General features: G+C 41.0%; 1 protein-coding gene across 5 annotated transcripts in view; it reads left to right on the top strand.

Moving 5' to 3' along the window:
* LOC126237028 (nuclear pore complex protein Nup93-like) overlaps window positions 1-18,028 on the top strand; it is a 227,053-nt gene that overhangs the window by 160,692 nt on the left and 48,333 nt on the right. The gene's annotated exons all lie outside the window — the stretch shown is intronic.

Raw genomic sequence — 18,028 nt, 5'->3', positions numbered from 1 at the left:
GCCATTGAAAAGTAGGGTCCTTTAGGATTATTATGCAATGTTTCATGAAATGTCTTCATAGCATGTGCCATTGCTCCATGCTCAAGAAAATAGATAAGTAACATGCAATAGCTGATTGAAATTGTATTATCACAGTAACTTTTATGGTGGCTGGAAGAGAACTTGTTTGTTCTAATTTCAAAATTGTGCTACTAACATCCATCCCAGAGACAGAGCAGATGATCCAGAGATAAAGGCATTCTGTAGATCTGCTGTTCATCATCAGTGGAAGTAGCTCTCAACATGTGAAATTTTTCATATTTTGGGTAGTCTTTGTTAATTATTTGAATAAAGCCATGGGTGGAATCAACTATGATACAGGGTGATTCAGTACAATGGGAATGTCTGAAATTACTAGTGGCAGCACTGCAGGTTCGTGACAGTGAGTAAACAGTCCGCCATTTCAGTAATCATGGATCATTGGAACGGACAACAGCATGCGTCAGCCATAAAAATGTTTTATAAAAACAATGATAGTTTGGTAGCGGGGCAGAGGGAGTTTCGACGTTTTTATAATTTAGGACGTCATTGCACTTTTCCATCGAAACATGCGATAAAATGTTGAATTAAAAACTATGAACTGATTGGATCTACCATCAAGAAGAAACCAACAGGATGACCAACAAGTGTGCGTTCTCCAGCAAACATTGATGTTGTACACGAGTCTGTCTTATGGAGCCCACAGTGTTCAATTCGTAAGCAAGCAGCAGTGGTTGGAATGTCCCAGGAGTGTGTTCGCAGAATTCTTCATCCTGATTTAAAATTTCATCCGTACAAACTACAGATGATGCAACAATTGAAGCACAACGATTACCGGTTACAATTAGGATTCTGTCAACAAATGATAACAAAAATAAACAATGATGATGAATTTTTTAAAAAAGTTGTGGATGTCAGATGAGGCACATTTTCATCTCAGGTTATATGAATAAACAGAACTACCGTTACAGGACAAACACAAATCCTAATGACTGTCATGAGCGCCCTTTTCATGCTAGTAAAGTGACAGTATGGTGTGGTGTTCCATCACATGGTATTATTGGACCGTATCTTTTTGCAAATGAACAGGAAACACAGTAACTGTTAACACCGATCGTTACATGGAGATGTTATGAACTTTCATTGCATCTGCATTGAACAACTTTCCAAACGTTTAAGAAGCCTGGTTTCAACAGAACAGAGAGACATCGCACACTGCACGGCAATCAGTGGCATATATGTGAGAATTGTTTGGCAACCATGTGACCTCATGATTTGGTAACATTCCCTGGCCCCCTAGACTGCCAGATGTATCCGTTTGTGATTCCCCCCCTTCCCCCCCCCCCCCCTTGTGGAACTACCTCAAGATCAAAGTCTACATGACTCGACCAAGAACCCTGGATGAGTTAAAACAGAGAATTCGGGATGCAATTCACAGTATCCCAGCTGAGATGCTGCAGCGGTCAATGAGGACACTCAATAGCAGGCTTCACAAATATATTCGTACCGGAGGACGCCATCTAAAGGACGTTAAAAAATGATAAATGCCATCAGTGTTTCGTAAATGGCAAAGTTGTAAGGTTTCAATTACTATGAATGCAATTTCTTTCCTTCATCACTTCTAGTTTTATTGGATTGTGGAAATGTTCCCATTTTCCTGTGTGACTCTGTATTTTGGTTTTGTTGCATACAAATCACTTAACAACAGTATGAGTCTATTTGGTAATTTTTTATGGTAATGAAAATTCCAGGTTGGAAACAATCTAAATGAGTATAGGCTAGCTCTAAGCTGCATACAAATGATGAGTAATTCGCACAAACTCACTTTAATGACATAAGCTATTGCTAATTTCTAATTTCTAGTACTTTCTTAGTGCTCTACTAATATCTGAAAATGCCCATCACTTTTCATTATACCTTCTATATGTCGCGAGTAGCAGTCCATCATTTCCGTATTATAGATATTTTTAATAACTACTTCTTGAAATAGGTAATGAAATTGATGCAATAGAAGAAAGAACAAAACAGCACACCAAAGAAGCAATAAAGAGGACATAAAAATTGACATCATGTCCCCAGTTAAAATAAGAAAAACTGTCGTGACTTTAAAAAGTAAAAGTTGATATGAGGTGAATAAACGCTCCACAAAGATCAAACAGTTGTAGCCCTATAATATGTAATGTTCTGAGTCATGTACGCAATACATAATTAATTCAGGATGTTTTCCTAGACAGATTAAAATACACCATTGTTAAGGCCTCCCTATGCGAAGGGTGGCTCCACGAATGTCAACAACTATCACCAAATGTTACTCCTTACAACATTTTCTAAAATTTTGTAGAAGGTAATGTACACTACTGGCCATTAAAATTACTGCACCACGAATATGACATGCTACAGACAAATTTAACTGACAGGAAGAAGATGCTGTGATATGCAAATGATTAGCTTTTCAGAGCATTCACACAAGGTTGGCACCAGTGCTGCCACCTACAACGTGCTGACATGAGGAAAGTTTCCAACCGATTTCTCATACACAAACAGCATTTGACCGGCATTGCCTGGTGAAACGTTGTGATGCCTCGTGTAAGGAGGAAAAAAGCGTACCATCACGTTTCCGACTTTGATAAAGGTCGGATTGTAGCCTATTGCGATTGTGGTTTATCGTATCGCGACATTGCTGCTCGCGTTGGTAGAGATCTAATGACTATTAGCAGAATATGGAATCGGTGGGTTCAGGAGGGTAATACGGAAGGCCGTGCTGGATCCCAACGGCCTCGTATCACTAGCAGTCGAGATGACAGGCATCTTATCCGCATGGCTGTAACAGATCGTGCAGTCACTTCTCGATCCCTGAGTGAGCAGATGGGGACATTTGCAAGACAAAAACCATCTGCACGAACAGTTAGATGGTGTTTGCAGCAGCATGGACTATCAGCTCGGAGACCATTGCTGCGGTTACCCTTGCAGCTGCATCATAGACAGGAGCTCCTGCGATGGTGTACTCAACGACAAACCTGGGTGCACGAATGGCAAAACGTAGTTTATTCGGATGAATCCAGGTTCTGTTTACAGCATCATGATGGTCACATCTGTGTTTGGCGACATCGCGGTGAATGCACATTGGAAGCATGTATTCATCATCGCCATACTGGTGTATCACCCGGCGTGATGATGTGGGGTGCCCTTGGTTACACGTCTTGGTCACCTCTTGTTCGCATTGACGGCACTTTGAACAGTGGACGTTACATTTCAGATGTGTTGCGACCCGTGGCTCTACCCTTCATTCATTCCCTGCGAAACCCTAAATTTCAGCAGGATAATGCACGACCGCATGCTGCAGGTCCTGTACGGGCATTTCTGGATACAGAAAATATTCGTCTGCTGCCCTGGCCAGCACATTCTCCAGATATCTTACCAATTTAAAACGTCTGGTCAATGGTGGCCGAGCAACTGGCTCGTCACAATACGCCAGTCACTACTCTTGATGAACTGTGGTATCGTGTTGAAGCTGCATGGGCAGCTGTACCTCTACACGCCACCCAAGCTCTGTTTGTCTCAATGCCCAGGCGTATCGAGTCCGTTATTACGGCCAGAGGTGATTGTTCTGGGTACTGATTTCTCAGGATCTTTGCACCTAAATTGCATGAAAATGTAATCACATGTCAGTTCTAGTGTAATATATTTGTCCAATGAATACCTGTTTATCATCTGCATCTCTTCTTGGTGTAGCAATTTTAATGGCCAGTAGTGTATTTCAGGATTGTCACCTACCTCGTAGTATTGGGATTCATACCCCATCGCACTTCTGATTTCAAATTGAACCACTCAACTGAGTCAGGTATTTATATTTCTATGGAGCACATAATAAAATCCCTTAAATGGTGGCATATCAGCAGTTCAGATCTTCTGTGACTTATTGAATGCATTTGATTGGATCAGTCATAATATTCTTTTCGTGACATTAAGTTTCTATGGAATACATAGTTTGGCACATGGTTGGTTTGGTACTTGTTTAGGCTGATCGAGTAATAGAGAGAGGGATGCCACGTCATCTGAAGTGGGGAATTACAATGGAAGCCCCACAGGCCTCAGTCACAAGCATGTTTCTTTATGTTAATGATCTGCCATTTTATTTGAATTGGGTCATAATTGTCCTGTTTGTAGATGATATGGTAATAGCATCGTTCTGAAGCCGAGCAAAGAAACACCAACAGAAAAAAGCAAATGATAGTTTTGTGAAAGTTATCAACTGCGTTTTCACAGATGGGCTAGCTTTTAACTTCACAAAGCGCAATTCAGCCAGTTTTGTACCATCAAAACTATATCATTTCCTACTAGTATACCAACCAGAAATAATAAGCAAGGTAGGAAGTTGTAAGTTCTTAGCACTGCATACTTACTAAAACTTATCTGGAAAAACCATGTAGCAGACAATCTAAAACATTTAGGTTCGGCTACTTTTGCTGTAAGAATAATTGTCAACTTTTACTGATTCAGACTGATTTAGAAGCCAGTAAGTTAAGTATTTTGTATGCTGTATTTTCATTCACAGCTGTCTTATAGGATCATATTCTGAAGTAACTCCTCAATTACACTAAAAGTATTCATAGCACAGCAGAAAGTAATTAGAGCTATGTGTATGATTCACACACACAGAAGTTACAGGCATTTCTTTTAATAGCTGCTGGGAATATTAACCACAATCAGATTTATTCATCTGTGTTTGAGAGGTATAGAGATATTCACAAGTGCCACTAGAGTTTCCAAATTGTCCTGCATTACATTTCAATGGATCTAACTGTGACACAGAAAGGGGTGAAATATACTGTTATAAAACTCTTTGACAGGCAACCATTGAAATAAAATCTCTGACAGAGACAAGTTTTTTCAGAGTAAAGATACACTGACCAGCACGAAATACGCAACACTTGAATTTCGACCTAAAATTGAAATTTATTGTGAACTTTATAATTTTGTGACATTAATCCACTACCTTATGATGGAATATTGTTGTACAATCCCATCTGAGTGTCCAACAATGAAAAAAGAAAGATTATTATAAACAAATTAAGCCAGAGATTCACACTTCAAGGAAATTTTGAGCAAGCTCATAATGGTAATGCATGTCTGCTGTGATGTTATACACTTCACAGGACTCAGGACGATCTCGTGGACCTATGCTCGCATTATCCAAAGCACGTATTGTCACTTCTTGCACCAATGACGGCATTCAACCTTTCAGGCATGTTTCTGATTAATGCAGTAAAGTCCTGTTGATGAATCATATCTCGTTCTTCCAGGAGGGCACTCCGTAGGTCCTGTAGGGTCTCTTGGATAGTACTGATGGGCTCTTCTCCTCAGCCAGTCCCAAACATGCTTGATAGGATTCAAATCAGGGCTTTGAGCAGGCCAACTCATAGCATGACTCCATGTTTATTCAAGAACTCTTGCACAATTCTTGCAACTTGTGGACGTGGATTGTGTGCATTAGTGTAAAACCATCACCAGTAAATGGAGCGAAAGGCACAACATGCTCCAGAAGGATATCCTCCACATACTGGTGTGTGGTAAGGTCCCATGCTCCGCAAGACCAAATCCATCCTTGCTGCTCTATTGATTCCTGCGCACACCATCACAGAACCATCCTGAAAAGGCATCCTGGACGAGAATGTACAAGGGGAATACCTCTGCCCTGGCCTTGTCCTGACACTCTCTCTTCTGTCAGATGATCAGATGCCAAATCACAACTCATCGATGAACAACTCTTGATCCCATTGTTGTACTGTCCAGCCAAGATGTTCCTTTGTGAAATGTAATTGAGCTGTGCAATGCTCTCTAGCGAGTTCCAGACCTGCAACATGTCTTTTGGACTGAGGATTGGCTTCTTCCAGCCCTCTTAAAATGGTTCTCTCACTAACATTGACCCTTCGAACCTGGTGGAGTTGATTTCATGTTGCAATAGCGGATGTGTAACGGTTGCAAAGAACCAGATGTTGTAAGAAGCAGTCATCTGTCACCATTGTTGCTCTTCTCAGGCCTGTTCCTGGTCTCCTTGCAAAGCCTCCAGTTTCCCTCTACTTTTGTAGTTCTAGAAATCATGGAAGGTGTAGTCCTCAACACTTCTGCAACATAATGCATGCTGCTGCCATCTTCCACCAAAGCAATGGCTTTCGCAGCTTGTTCCAGGCTTAACAGCATTTTTATTCCAGAAAGCTGATGATAACAATCACAGAAATACCCCACAAATGTGTGATTTAAAGGGGGAAAATTCAGGGTACAACAAATAGTGCCATAAGAGAGGGAAAACGTTATTCGCTCACTTTCGGTGACGTGTTTTCAAGGCTGCACAGGACACAACAATTGAGGCTAGTGCAATAACACTTCATTATTTGTTTGCAAAGCAACACCATTAGCATAATCTGTCTCAAAAAATTGATTGAAGTGCTTCACTTAGCTGCACAATGATTGTTTATTGGGTGTTTCGTTTCTCGTCCTGATCAGTGTATTTCTCCTGAACAACTCCTGCACCACAGAGGAATTCTTAAACAGAAAAAAAATTAGTCATTTATTCAGAAAAAAACCTGTAAATGACAAGCATGTAGCCCTGTAAATATTTGGCTTGGTCTAATGGTAAAGTGCATGAACTTGAAAGGTCATGGAATCAAATCCTGATCAGACCTCAAAATGTCTGTCTCCTTTCTGCTAACTTTCAGATCTCAGTGGTGCGAAGATGAGCTTGGAGCAACACTTGGTTCAGAATCCATTAATTAAACGTTGTATTGTAGTATTACAGGAGCAGGTAAGGCCACAGAAGTTGCTGAATTGGCATCAAATTGTGAGACTTGCACCAGGCGTCTGAACATCCCTCTTGAGGGAGTCAGATCCAATGGTGCCATACGACTATTAAAAAAAATGCGTGCTATATTTGTTCAGCTGACACATTCCATAACATGATGTTTATTGTTAATGTGGATCTGTGGAACAGGTAACCAACCAACCAAAAGTTAGTCTTGTGCAAATTCTGCACCAATATGACAATGGTCTAGCTCACCACACAGCATAAACAAAGTTTCTGCTGGTGGAGTCTAAACTCGTGACATTTCCTCATCCACACTAGAGCCCTGCTGTAGCTCCATGCAATTTCTTCCTGTTCCCAAAATCAAAGGACCCTTCTACAGTCATGGAGATAATTTGCCAGAATCTATTTATATGATGCATGTTTAAGGACTTCATGAAATAAGCCCATTGTGGAGTCTTCACTAAGTGGCAGAACAAATGCTGTAGTGAGCGAAGCATAGGTGAGAGTACTTTGAAAAGATATGTTGTTGTTGTCGTCTTCAGTCCTGAGACTGGTTTGATGCAGCTCTCCATGCTACTCTATCCTGTGCAAGCTTCTTCATCTCCCAGTACCTACTGCAACCTACATCCTTCTGAATCTGCTTAGTGTATTGATCTCTTGGTCTCCCTCTACGATTTTTACCCTCCACGCTGCCCTCCAATGCTAAATTTGTGATCCCTTGATGCCTCAGAACATGTCCTATCAACCGATTCCTTCTTCTAGTAAAGTTGTGCCACAAACTTCTCTTCTCCCCAATCCTATTCAATACCTCCTCATTAGTTACCTGATCTACCCACCTTATCTTCAGCATTCTTCTGTAGCACCACATTTCGAAAGCTTCTATTCTCTTCTTGTCCAAACTATTTATCGTCCATGTTTCACTTCCATACATGGCTACACTCCATACAAATACTTTCAGAAATGACTTCCTGACACTTAAATCTATACTCGATGTTAACAAATTTCTCTTCTTCAGAAACGATTTCCTTGCCATTGCCAGTCTACATTTTATATCCTCTCTACTTCGACCATCATCAGTTATTTTACTCCCTAAATAGGAAAACTCCTTTACTACTTTAAGTGTCTCACTTCCTAATCTAATCCCCTCAGCGTCACCCGATTTAATTAGACTACATTCCATTATCCTCGTTTTGCTTTTGTTGATGTTCATCTTATATCCTCCTTTCAAGACACTGTCCATTCCGTTCAACTGCTCTTCCAAGTCCTTTGCTGTCTCTGACAGAATTACAATGTCATCGGCGAACCTCAAAGTTTTTACTTCTTCTCCATGAATTTTAATACCTACTCCGAATTTTTCTTTTGTTTCCTTTACTGCTTGCTCAATATACAGATTGAATAACATCGGGGAGAGGCTACAACCCTGTCTCACTCCTTTCCCAACCACTGCTTCCCTTTCATGTCTCTCGATTCTTATAACTGCCATCTGGTTTCTGTACAAATTGTAAATAGCCTTTCGCTCCCTGTATTTTACCCCTGCCACCTTCAGAATTTGAAAGAGAGTATTCCAGTTAACGTTGTCAAAAGCTTTCTCTAAGTCTACAAATGCTAGAAAAGTAGGTTTGCCTTTTCTTAATCTTTCTTCTAAGATAAGTCGTAAGGTTAGTATTGCCTCACGTGTTCCAACATTTCTACGGAATCCAAACTGATCTTCCCCGAGGTCCGCTTCTACCAGTTTTTCCATTCGTCTGTAAAGAATTCGCGTTAGTATTTTGCAGCTGTGACTTATTAAACTGATAGTTCGGTAATTTTCACATCTGTCAACACCTGCTTTCTTTGGTATTGGAATTATTATATTCTTCTTGAAGTCTGTGGGTATTTCGCCTGTCTCATACATCTTGCTCACCAGATGGTAGAATTTTGTCATGACTGGCTCTCCCAAGGCCATCAGTAGTTCTAATGGAATGTTGTCTACTCCCGGGGCCTTGTTTCGACTCAGGTCTTTCAGTGCTCTGTCAAACTCTTCCCGCAGTATCGTATCTCCCATTTCATCTTCATCTACATCCTCTTCCATTTCCATAATATTGTCCTCAAGTATATCGCCCTTGTATAAACCCTCTATATACTCCTTCCACCTTTCTGCCTTCCCTTCTTTGCTTAGAACTGGGTTGCCATCTGAGCTCTTGATATTCATACAAGTGGTTCTCTTCTCTCCAAAGGTCTCTTTAATTTTCCTGTAGGCAGTATCTATCTTACCCCTATTGAGACAAGCCTCTACATCCTTACATTTGTCCTCTAGCCATCCCTGCTTAGCCATTTTGCACTTCCTGTCGATCTCATTTTTGAGACGTTTGTATTCCTTTTTGCCTGCTTCATTTACTGCATTTTTATATTTTCTCCTTTCATCAATTAAATTCAATATTTCTTCTGTTACCCAAGGATTTCTATTAGCCCTCGTCTTTTTACCTACTCGATCCTCTGCTGCCTTCACTACTTCATCCCTCAGAGCTAACCATTCTTCTTCTACTGTATTTCTTTCCCCCATTCCTGTCAATTGTTCCCTTATGCTCTCCCTGAAACTCTCTACAACCTCTGGTTCTTTCAGTTTATCCAGGTCCCATCTCCTTAAATTCCCACCTTTTTGCAGTTTCTTCAGTTTCAATCTGCAGTTCATAACCAATAGATTGTGGTCAGAATCCACATCTGCCCCTGGAAATGTCTTACAATTTAAAACCTGGTTCCTAAATCTCTGTCTTACCATTATATAATCTATCTGATACCTATTAGTATCTCCAGGATTCTTCCAGGTATACAACCTTCTTTTATGATTCTTGAACCAAGTGTTAGCTATGATTAAGTTATGCTCTGTGCAAAATTCTACAAGGCGGCTTCCTCTTTCATTTCTTCCCCCCAATCCATATTCACCTACTATGTTTCCTTCTCTCCCTTTTCCTACTGACGAATTCCAGTCACCCATGACTATTAAATTTTCGTCTCCCTTCACTACCTGAATAATTTCTTTTATCTCGTCATACATTTCATCAATTTCTTCATCATCTGCAGAGCTAGTTGGCATATAAACTTGTACTACTGTAGTAGGCATGGGCTTTGTGTCTATCTTGGCCACAATAATGCGTTCACTATGCTGTTTGTAGTAGCTAACCCGCACTCCTATTTTTTTATTCATTATTAAACCTACTCCTGCATTACCCCTATTTGATTTTGTATTTATAACCCTGTAATCACCTGACCAAAAGTCTTGTTCCTCCTGCCACCGAACTTCACTAATTCCCACTATATCTAACTTTAACCTATCCATTTCCCTTTTTAAATTTTCTAACCTACCTGCCCGATTAAGGGATCTGACATTCCACGCTCCGATCCGTAGAACGCCAGTTTTCTTTCTCCTGATAACGACGTCCTCTTGAGTAGTCCCCGCCCGGAGATCCGAATGGGGGACTATTTTACCTCCGGAATATTTTACCCAAGAGGACGCCATCATCATTTAATCATACAGTAAAGCTGCATGTCCTCGGGAAAAATTACGGCTGTAGTTTCCCCTTGCTTTCAGCCGTTCGCAGTACCAGCACAGCAAGGCCGTTTTGGTTAATGTTACAAGGCCAGATCAGTCAATCATCCAGACTGTTGCCCCTGCAACTACTGAAAAGGCTGCTGCCCCTCTTCAGGAACCACATGTTTGTCTGGCCTCTCAACAGATATCCCTCCGTTATGGTAGCACCTACGGTACGGCCATCTGTATCGCTGAGGCACGCAAGCCTCCCCACCAACGGCAAGGTCCATGGTTCATGGGGGAAGTTGAAAAGATATAAAGATACAAATATAAGTAGCTGATAGTTAAAATAGTGTCTTAAAACCTTAAAATAGTGTCTTAAAACTTCTAGTTTCTCTCTTTCTGATGAATCACCAAGCATAAAACTGGTCTGGAGAAGTTGATGTAACTGCTATTTCCATTGATGATGAACTGTTGGAGGATGGAGGTAATGTCACAGTTTCATGAAAAAAATTTTTTGTTCCCAGCATAAAGTAAGTTTAAACACAAAAAATTTTTATCAGCCTTCTGATGGTGACAGGAATAAGATGAGAAATTGGACACACTATGTTCACTTCTAATGGTGTTTTGACGATAAGAAGCGACGTGAATTTGGATTGCAAAATTCACACCTCTCTCACATCAGATGACTTACTTGATCTGCACAGCCAATCTTCTTCTCTGGATTGCCAGCTCCGTCGATCTCCAAAACCTTCTTCTCTGTAGAATAATGCTGGTTATGGGAATTTGTAAGACTCTCTCTCTTTTTGAAATAATTTTGTACTCGAAGAATACTTTTAGTTCAGTAATGATGTATTTCAACTTCTACCAGTAACATATTCACCATTTCTCACATTAATATTCAAATGGTTACAAGTCAACCGATTCGTCTTGCGTTAAACTCGATTAAATAAATCTGCAATATATTTGGTTTAACAACCACATGATATATGAACAGTCTTGCTTCTATTAAGTCCAACACCTGAAGTACAATTAACAGTTTTCAACTGTTCTTCTTTTTTCGCATTACAATAATCTACAATATAAAACACCATAAGATACATAAACACTCCTTGTTCTTCCAATACAACTTCCGTGGCACAAGCGCAAACACTTGTCTGTGCTGTTCGACCGTCGCGTATACCTTGTGCTCATGGCTCCTTTCCAGCCTGCACACACAAGCATGTGTTGCACAGTATGTACGCTCTCTCACACTTATTTTTAAAATATTGTGTGTTCGAGACGGTAGAAGGATGAGTGGTTCTAGAATTTACACAGAAATTCTTGAAGCACTACATATCCCTCCCCTCAGCTCGTACACACGATATTTCATACATTTTCGTTATGTACATTAGTATTACATATAACAATTCATATTTCAAAAGTATGCATTCCACATTTTTATATTAACCATGTATAACCCTTTTATTTTTTCATTTTACTTTGATTATAAAACGAGAGTATTTCACTCAGTGTTGGAGTCAATTCTTTTATATCTAGGAGTCATCGAGCCTAAACCTTCTGTTTCCAATTGCAAGCTCCAGGTGTTCATGACACTTCAGTATTTTACTCTTTATTCTAATTCTTTGTACAGCTTCTTTAGTATGTAATAGCCACATTAATTATAGACTGTTTGTAGTCTGGAGGAACTCTGTGCAAATGAAAGTGTTCTTCTCGACACTTGTAAACTCACATAAATAATAATAATAATAATAATAATAATAATTCTAGTGGAATATAGAAGTCAAACTTACCAGAATAATTTCTATAAAATGTGTCACTTCTGTCACAATACTGTCTTCTTCCCCTAGGATCAGTACCTAAACCTTATATGTGGGTTGACCCTATGAGTGCACTTCTTCCTCCCTTTCTGGTAGGTACACCCCATCATAAAACATCTGTATTCATCAGGCCACAGGTCGTCCTATTTCTATGTAGGTACGCCTGCCCTATATCTTTAGCAATGCCGGGTACGCCCCCCTTATCTTTTGTGAGTGTTGGTACACTGCCCTACTATACATCTTTATATACTATAATTAAATATTTCCTGCTAAAAATAAAAATCTATTTTACACTTCACTCTCACTTATTAATACTTCATTTAGTCCGTGGAGCCCTCGTGTACTTTTAGACTTCTTTACTCTTACCAGATACTATGTATACCTATACTTCGACTCTACATTCCTCAATAATTATCACAATCGATTCGTCTTTGGTTTATGCTCTTTCCTTACTCACACCTCCTTCTTACATACTCGATGTGGAATCCTTCTAGTTTTTTATAGGCCTATGTATATATATTTTCCTATATATATAAGTGCAGTGTAGGACTGCCACAGTAAACAACAGTGTGTGCACATGGAATCCTTTTATATATATTTATATATATATATATATATTTATATTTATATATGATAGAGGGAAACATTCCACGCAGGAAAAATATATCTAAAAACAAAGATGATGTGACTTAACAAATGAAAGTGCTGGCAGGTCGACAGACACACAAACATACACACAAAATTCAAGCTTTCCCAACAAACTGTTGCCTCATCAGGAAAGAGGGGAAGGAGAGGGAAAGGCGAAAGGATGTGGGTTTTAAGGGAGAGGGTAAGGAGTCATTCCAATCCCGGGAGCGGAAAGACTTACCTTAGGGGGAAAAAAGGACAGGTATACACTCGCGCGCGCACACACACATATCCATCCACACATATACAGACACAAGCAGACATATTTAAAGACAAAGAGTTTGGGCAGAGATGTCAGTCGAGGCGAGAGTGAAGAGGCAAAGATGATGTTGAATGACAGGTGAGGTATGAGTGGCGGCAAATTGAAATTAGCGGAGATTGAGGCCTGGTGGGTAACGGGAAGAGAGGATATATTGAAGAGCAAGTTCCCATCTCCGGAGTTCGGATAGGTTGGTGTTGGTGGGAAGTATCCAGATAACCCGGACAGTGTAACACTGTGCCAAGATGTGCTGGCCGTGCACCAAGGCATGTTTAGCCACAGGGTGATCCTCATTACCAACAAACACTGTCTGCCTGTGTCCATTCATGCGAATGGACAGTTTGTTGCTGGTCATTCCCACATAGAATGCATCACAGTGTAGGCAGGTCAGTTGGTAAATCACGTGGGTGCTTCCACATGTGGCTCTGCCTTTGATCGTGTACACATTCCGGGTTACAGGACTGGAGTAGGTGGTGGTGGGAGGGTGCATGGGACAGGTTTTACACCGGGGGCCGTTACAAGGATAGGAGCCAGAGGGTAGGGAAGGTGGTTTGGGGATTTCATAGGGATGAACTAACAGGTTACGAAGGTTAGGTGGACGGCGGAAAGACACTCTTGGTGGAGTGGGGAGGATTTCATGAAGGATGGATCTCATTTCAGGGCAGGATTTGAGGAAGTCATATCCCTGCTGGAGAGCCACATTCAGAGTCTGCTCCAGTCCCGGTAAGTATCCTGTCACAAGTGGGGCACTTTAGCGGTTCTTCTGTGTGGGATTCTGGGTTTGAGGGGATGAGGAAGTGGCTCTGGTTATTTGCTTCTGTACCAGGTCGGGAGGGTAGTTGCGAGATGCGAAAGCTGTTGTCAGGTTGTTGGTGTAATGGTTCAGGGATTCCGGACTGGAGCAGATTCGTTTGCCACGAGGACCTAGGCTGTAGGGAAGGGACCGTTTGATGTGGAATGGGTGGCAGCTGTCATAATGGAGGTACTGTTGCTTGTTGGTGGGTTTGATGTGGACGGACGTGTGAAGCTGGCCATTGGACAGGTGGAGGCCAACATCAAGGAAAGTGGCGTGGGATTTGGAGTAGGACCAGGTGAATCTGATGGAACCAAAGGAGTTGAGGTTGTTCCCTTTAATTGTTGGTATGTCTGGCCTTCAAAAGTGAAGAAGTTGTGGGTCAGGATGAAGCTGGCTAAGGTGATGAGGAAAGAGGTTTTAGGTAGGGTGGCAGGTGATCGGCGTGAAAGGAAGTGCTCCATCGCAGCGAGGCCCTGGACGTGCGGAATATTTGTATATAAGGAAGTGGCATCAATGGTTACAAGGATGGTTTCCGGGGGTAACAGATTGGGTAAGGATTCCAGGCGTTTGAGAAAGTGGTTGGTGTCTTTGATGAAGGATGGGAGACTGCACGTAATGGGTTGAAGGTGTTGATCTACGTAGATCTACGTACAGACCTGGTACAGAAGCAAATAACCAGAGCCACTTCCTCATCCCCTCGAACCCAGAATCCCCCACAGAAGAACCGCTAAAGTGCCCCACTTGTGACAGGATACTTTCCAGGACTGGATCAGACTCTGAATGTGGCTCTCCAGCAGGGATACGACTTCCTCAAATACTGCCCTGAAATGAGATCCATCCTTCATGAAATCCTCCCCACTCCACCAAGAGTGTCTTTCTGCCGTCCACCTAACCTTCGTAACCTGTTAGTTCATCCCTATGAAATCCCCAAACCACCTTCCCTACCCTCTGGCGCCTATCCTTGTAACCGCCCCCGGTGTAAAACCTGTCCCATGCACCCTCCCACCACCACCTACTCCAGTCCTGTAACCCGGAAGGTGTACACGATCAAAGGCAGAGCCACATCTGAAAGCACCCACGTGATTTACCAACTGACCTGCCTACACTGTGATGCATTCTATGTGGGAATGACCAGCAACAAACTGTCCATTCGCATGAATGGACACAGGCAGACAGTGTTTGTTGGTAATGAGGATCACCCTGTGGCTAAACATGCCTTGTGCACGGCCAGCACATCTTGGCACAGTGTTACACCGTCCGGGTTATCTGGATACTTCCCACCAACACCAACCTATCCGAACTCCGGAGATGGGAACTTGCTCTTCAATATATCCTCTCTTCCCGTTACCCACCAGGCCTCAATCTCCGCTAATTTCAATTTGCCGCCACTCATACCTCACCTGTCATTCAACATCATCTTTGCCTCTTCACTTCCGCCTCGACATCTCTGCCCAAACTCTTTGTCTTTAAATATGTCTGCTTGTGTCTGCATATGTGTGGATGGATATGTGTGTGTGTGTGCGCGAGTGTATACCTGTCCTTTTTTCCCCCTAAGGTAAGTCTTTCCGCTCCCGGGATTGGAATGACTCCTTACCCTCTCCCTTAAAACCCACATCCTTTCATCTTTCCCTCTCCTTCCCCTCTTTCCTGATGAGGCAACAGTTTGTTGCGAAAGCTTGAATTTTGTGTGTGTGTTTGTGTTTGTTTGTTTGTGTGTCTATCGACCTGCCAGCGCTTTCGTTTCGTAAGTCAAATCATCTTTGTGTATATATATATATATATATATGAGTCCTCATACATCTTAAACGTGTGTGTGTGTGTGTGTGTGTGTGTGTGTGTGTGTGTGTGTGTGTGTGTGTGTGTCCTATGCATACGTTCGTTGTGGTACTGTCACAATAAACAACAATGTGTGCATATTTCTCGATGTACACATACCTTCCCCCTCCAACACTTCATGGTTCTCACCTTTTGACAGATTTCTAGTCTCTAGTTTCATTGTTTGCTTACCTGTTTATCTTTGTGTGTATGCTGATGTGTGTTTGTGCAGCCTGATTCTTTGGCCTTCTTATCTGGAGATAAGTTGTAGGTTATTGGTAACCAGGAAGGACTTCTGCGATAGAAGTAGATGAATATGAAAAGAGGGAGAAATAGATAGGTCCTCAAACAAGAAGTAAGAAAGGAAAAAAGAGAAATGGCTGCTAAGATCGAAGAAGAGAAAGAAGATAGCCCCAAAGACAAGGGGAAATCCTTTCCTTAGCTCTTCCCCACCGTCCCTACCTCGCCGGTACTTGAGTGGGAAGCCAGAGGTAGATTGTTGTTAAATCGTCTCCTACAGAATGGACATTCTCACCTTCACCCTTGAGGTCCCCGAAGTAAATCTTAGCAACCCTATGGAAACGGCAAATGGTGAAGAATCAGGCACACGTGTTTGCGAGGGTTATGTGAAAGGTGTGATGTGTGTTTTGTGTTAGCCTTGACTTATGTGTTTGTGTAAATAATGCTTTTACCTACATTACCCACCACTTTCAAAATTGATAAAAGCCCTCCCCTCTAATCATATTTCATAAAAGGTATAAAATATTCTATACAAAATAGAAAATTATACACTACTATGAAATAGTTGTTTTGTTCTTTACATTAAATTACATTATCCATAAACATAATATTCTACTCATTTCATTTCATGTCTAGAGATTACTGTTTATCCGTGGTTCTCTTACGCCAGTCTTTACGTTATGGTCATATCAAATTTGTTAAATACTAAAATTATAGGATAGTTTAAGAATTCAGTAATAGACTACAGAATAGTTGAAGTTTTGAAGGGAATTCGGTGCAGGAAAACTATTTTGGAAGAAACTCCGAAAACAACTCGGGATCCGATGGTAGTCAGTCTGCCCGTTAACAAAGAACGTTAACGTCCCTGAGGGATATACAACTTAATGTCCTTAACATTGTATTTTCCTTTTTCTAATCCAGTTATAGGATCTACTAAAACAATGTTTTGGGATGGATTACTGTTTGTACTCGGTAAGGTCCTTCATATGTCTGAAAAAATTTGTGTGTTTCCTTCTTCGGGGCAGAGCTCTGAAAATGTTGTTTTACCAGAACTAGGTCATCGACCTTGTATTGAGGTTCAACTACTTTCTCGTTATGTTTACTTACTCTTTGTTGTGCCTTTTCAACTAAATTTTTAGAAACCCTTTCCTGTTTAAGTTCATGATCTTCAATAGGCTGTTCACGCCAAATGAAACATTTAATAAGAGGTTCTCCTACAAAGGGTTTGCCTATTACTTCTAAAGGTGTTAAGCCCATTGATAAATGTGGTAGTTCATTTAAAATAAGTTCAAAGTCTTTGATCTTCGTTGCCCATGAAGTATGTTTTTCATGACAGTAGGTGCAGCATAATTTTCCAATCCCTTTCATTACCCGTTCACAGGGATTCGAGGACAGGTTATAGTTGGAAATTAATACTTGCGCAATACCTTCCCATGCTAAAAATTCTTTGAAATCATTACTAACAAACTGTGGTCCAATATCGGAGAGAAACCGTTTCGGTTTGCCTACCTCCAGAAAATAGTTTTGCAAACAGTGTATCACAATTGGTATTTTTGCTTTTTTAATAGGATACATCTTAACGTACTTTGACCAACACTCTATGAGGATTAAAATGTACGACACTCTTCTCTTACCTATCGGAATTGGTACAAAGAAATCTACTGCTGTAAGATCGTGTATAGGCTTAGGAATGATTGGATACGTTTTGTATTTAACATGAGTGTTACATTCTTTCACTTTCTGACAGGTTTCACAAGTCCTAATTAAAGAAGCTACTTTATGTCCTAGCCTTTTAAAGTAATAGAACTTATTCATATGAGCTATACATTCCTTTATTCTGAAGTGTCCATACCTTGTATGAACGTACCACAGAATTTCGTCTTCCATAAACTTTGGTATGCGTAAACGCCACCGTTGCGATGTTATACTATCTCTCCAAAATAAATTATGACCCATAATTTTCCACTTTCCTGCTTGATTTGGAGGCAAGGAATTCCTAATACACATAGCAAACATCTCGGCAAAATAGGGATCATGATGTATGGTCTCTGGTACTCTTTGTGCCATCTCTTGTACACTGGTG

Source organism: Schistocerca nitens, chromosome 2 (genome assembly GCF_023898315.1).
Source record: "Schistocerca nitens isolate TAMUIC-IGC-003100 chromosome 2, iqSchNite1.1, whole genome shotgun sequence".
In the NCBI taxonomy this organism is placed as follows: Eukaryota; Metazoa; Arthropoda; class Insecta; order Orthoptera; family Acrididae; genus Schistocerca; species Schistocerca nitens.
The sequence above is the reverse complement of the archived record's forward strand: the minus strand, read 5'-3'. Positions and strand labels throughout refer to the sequence as shown.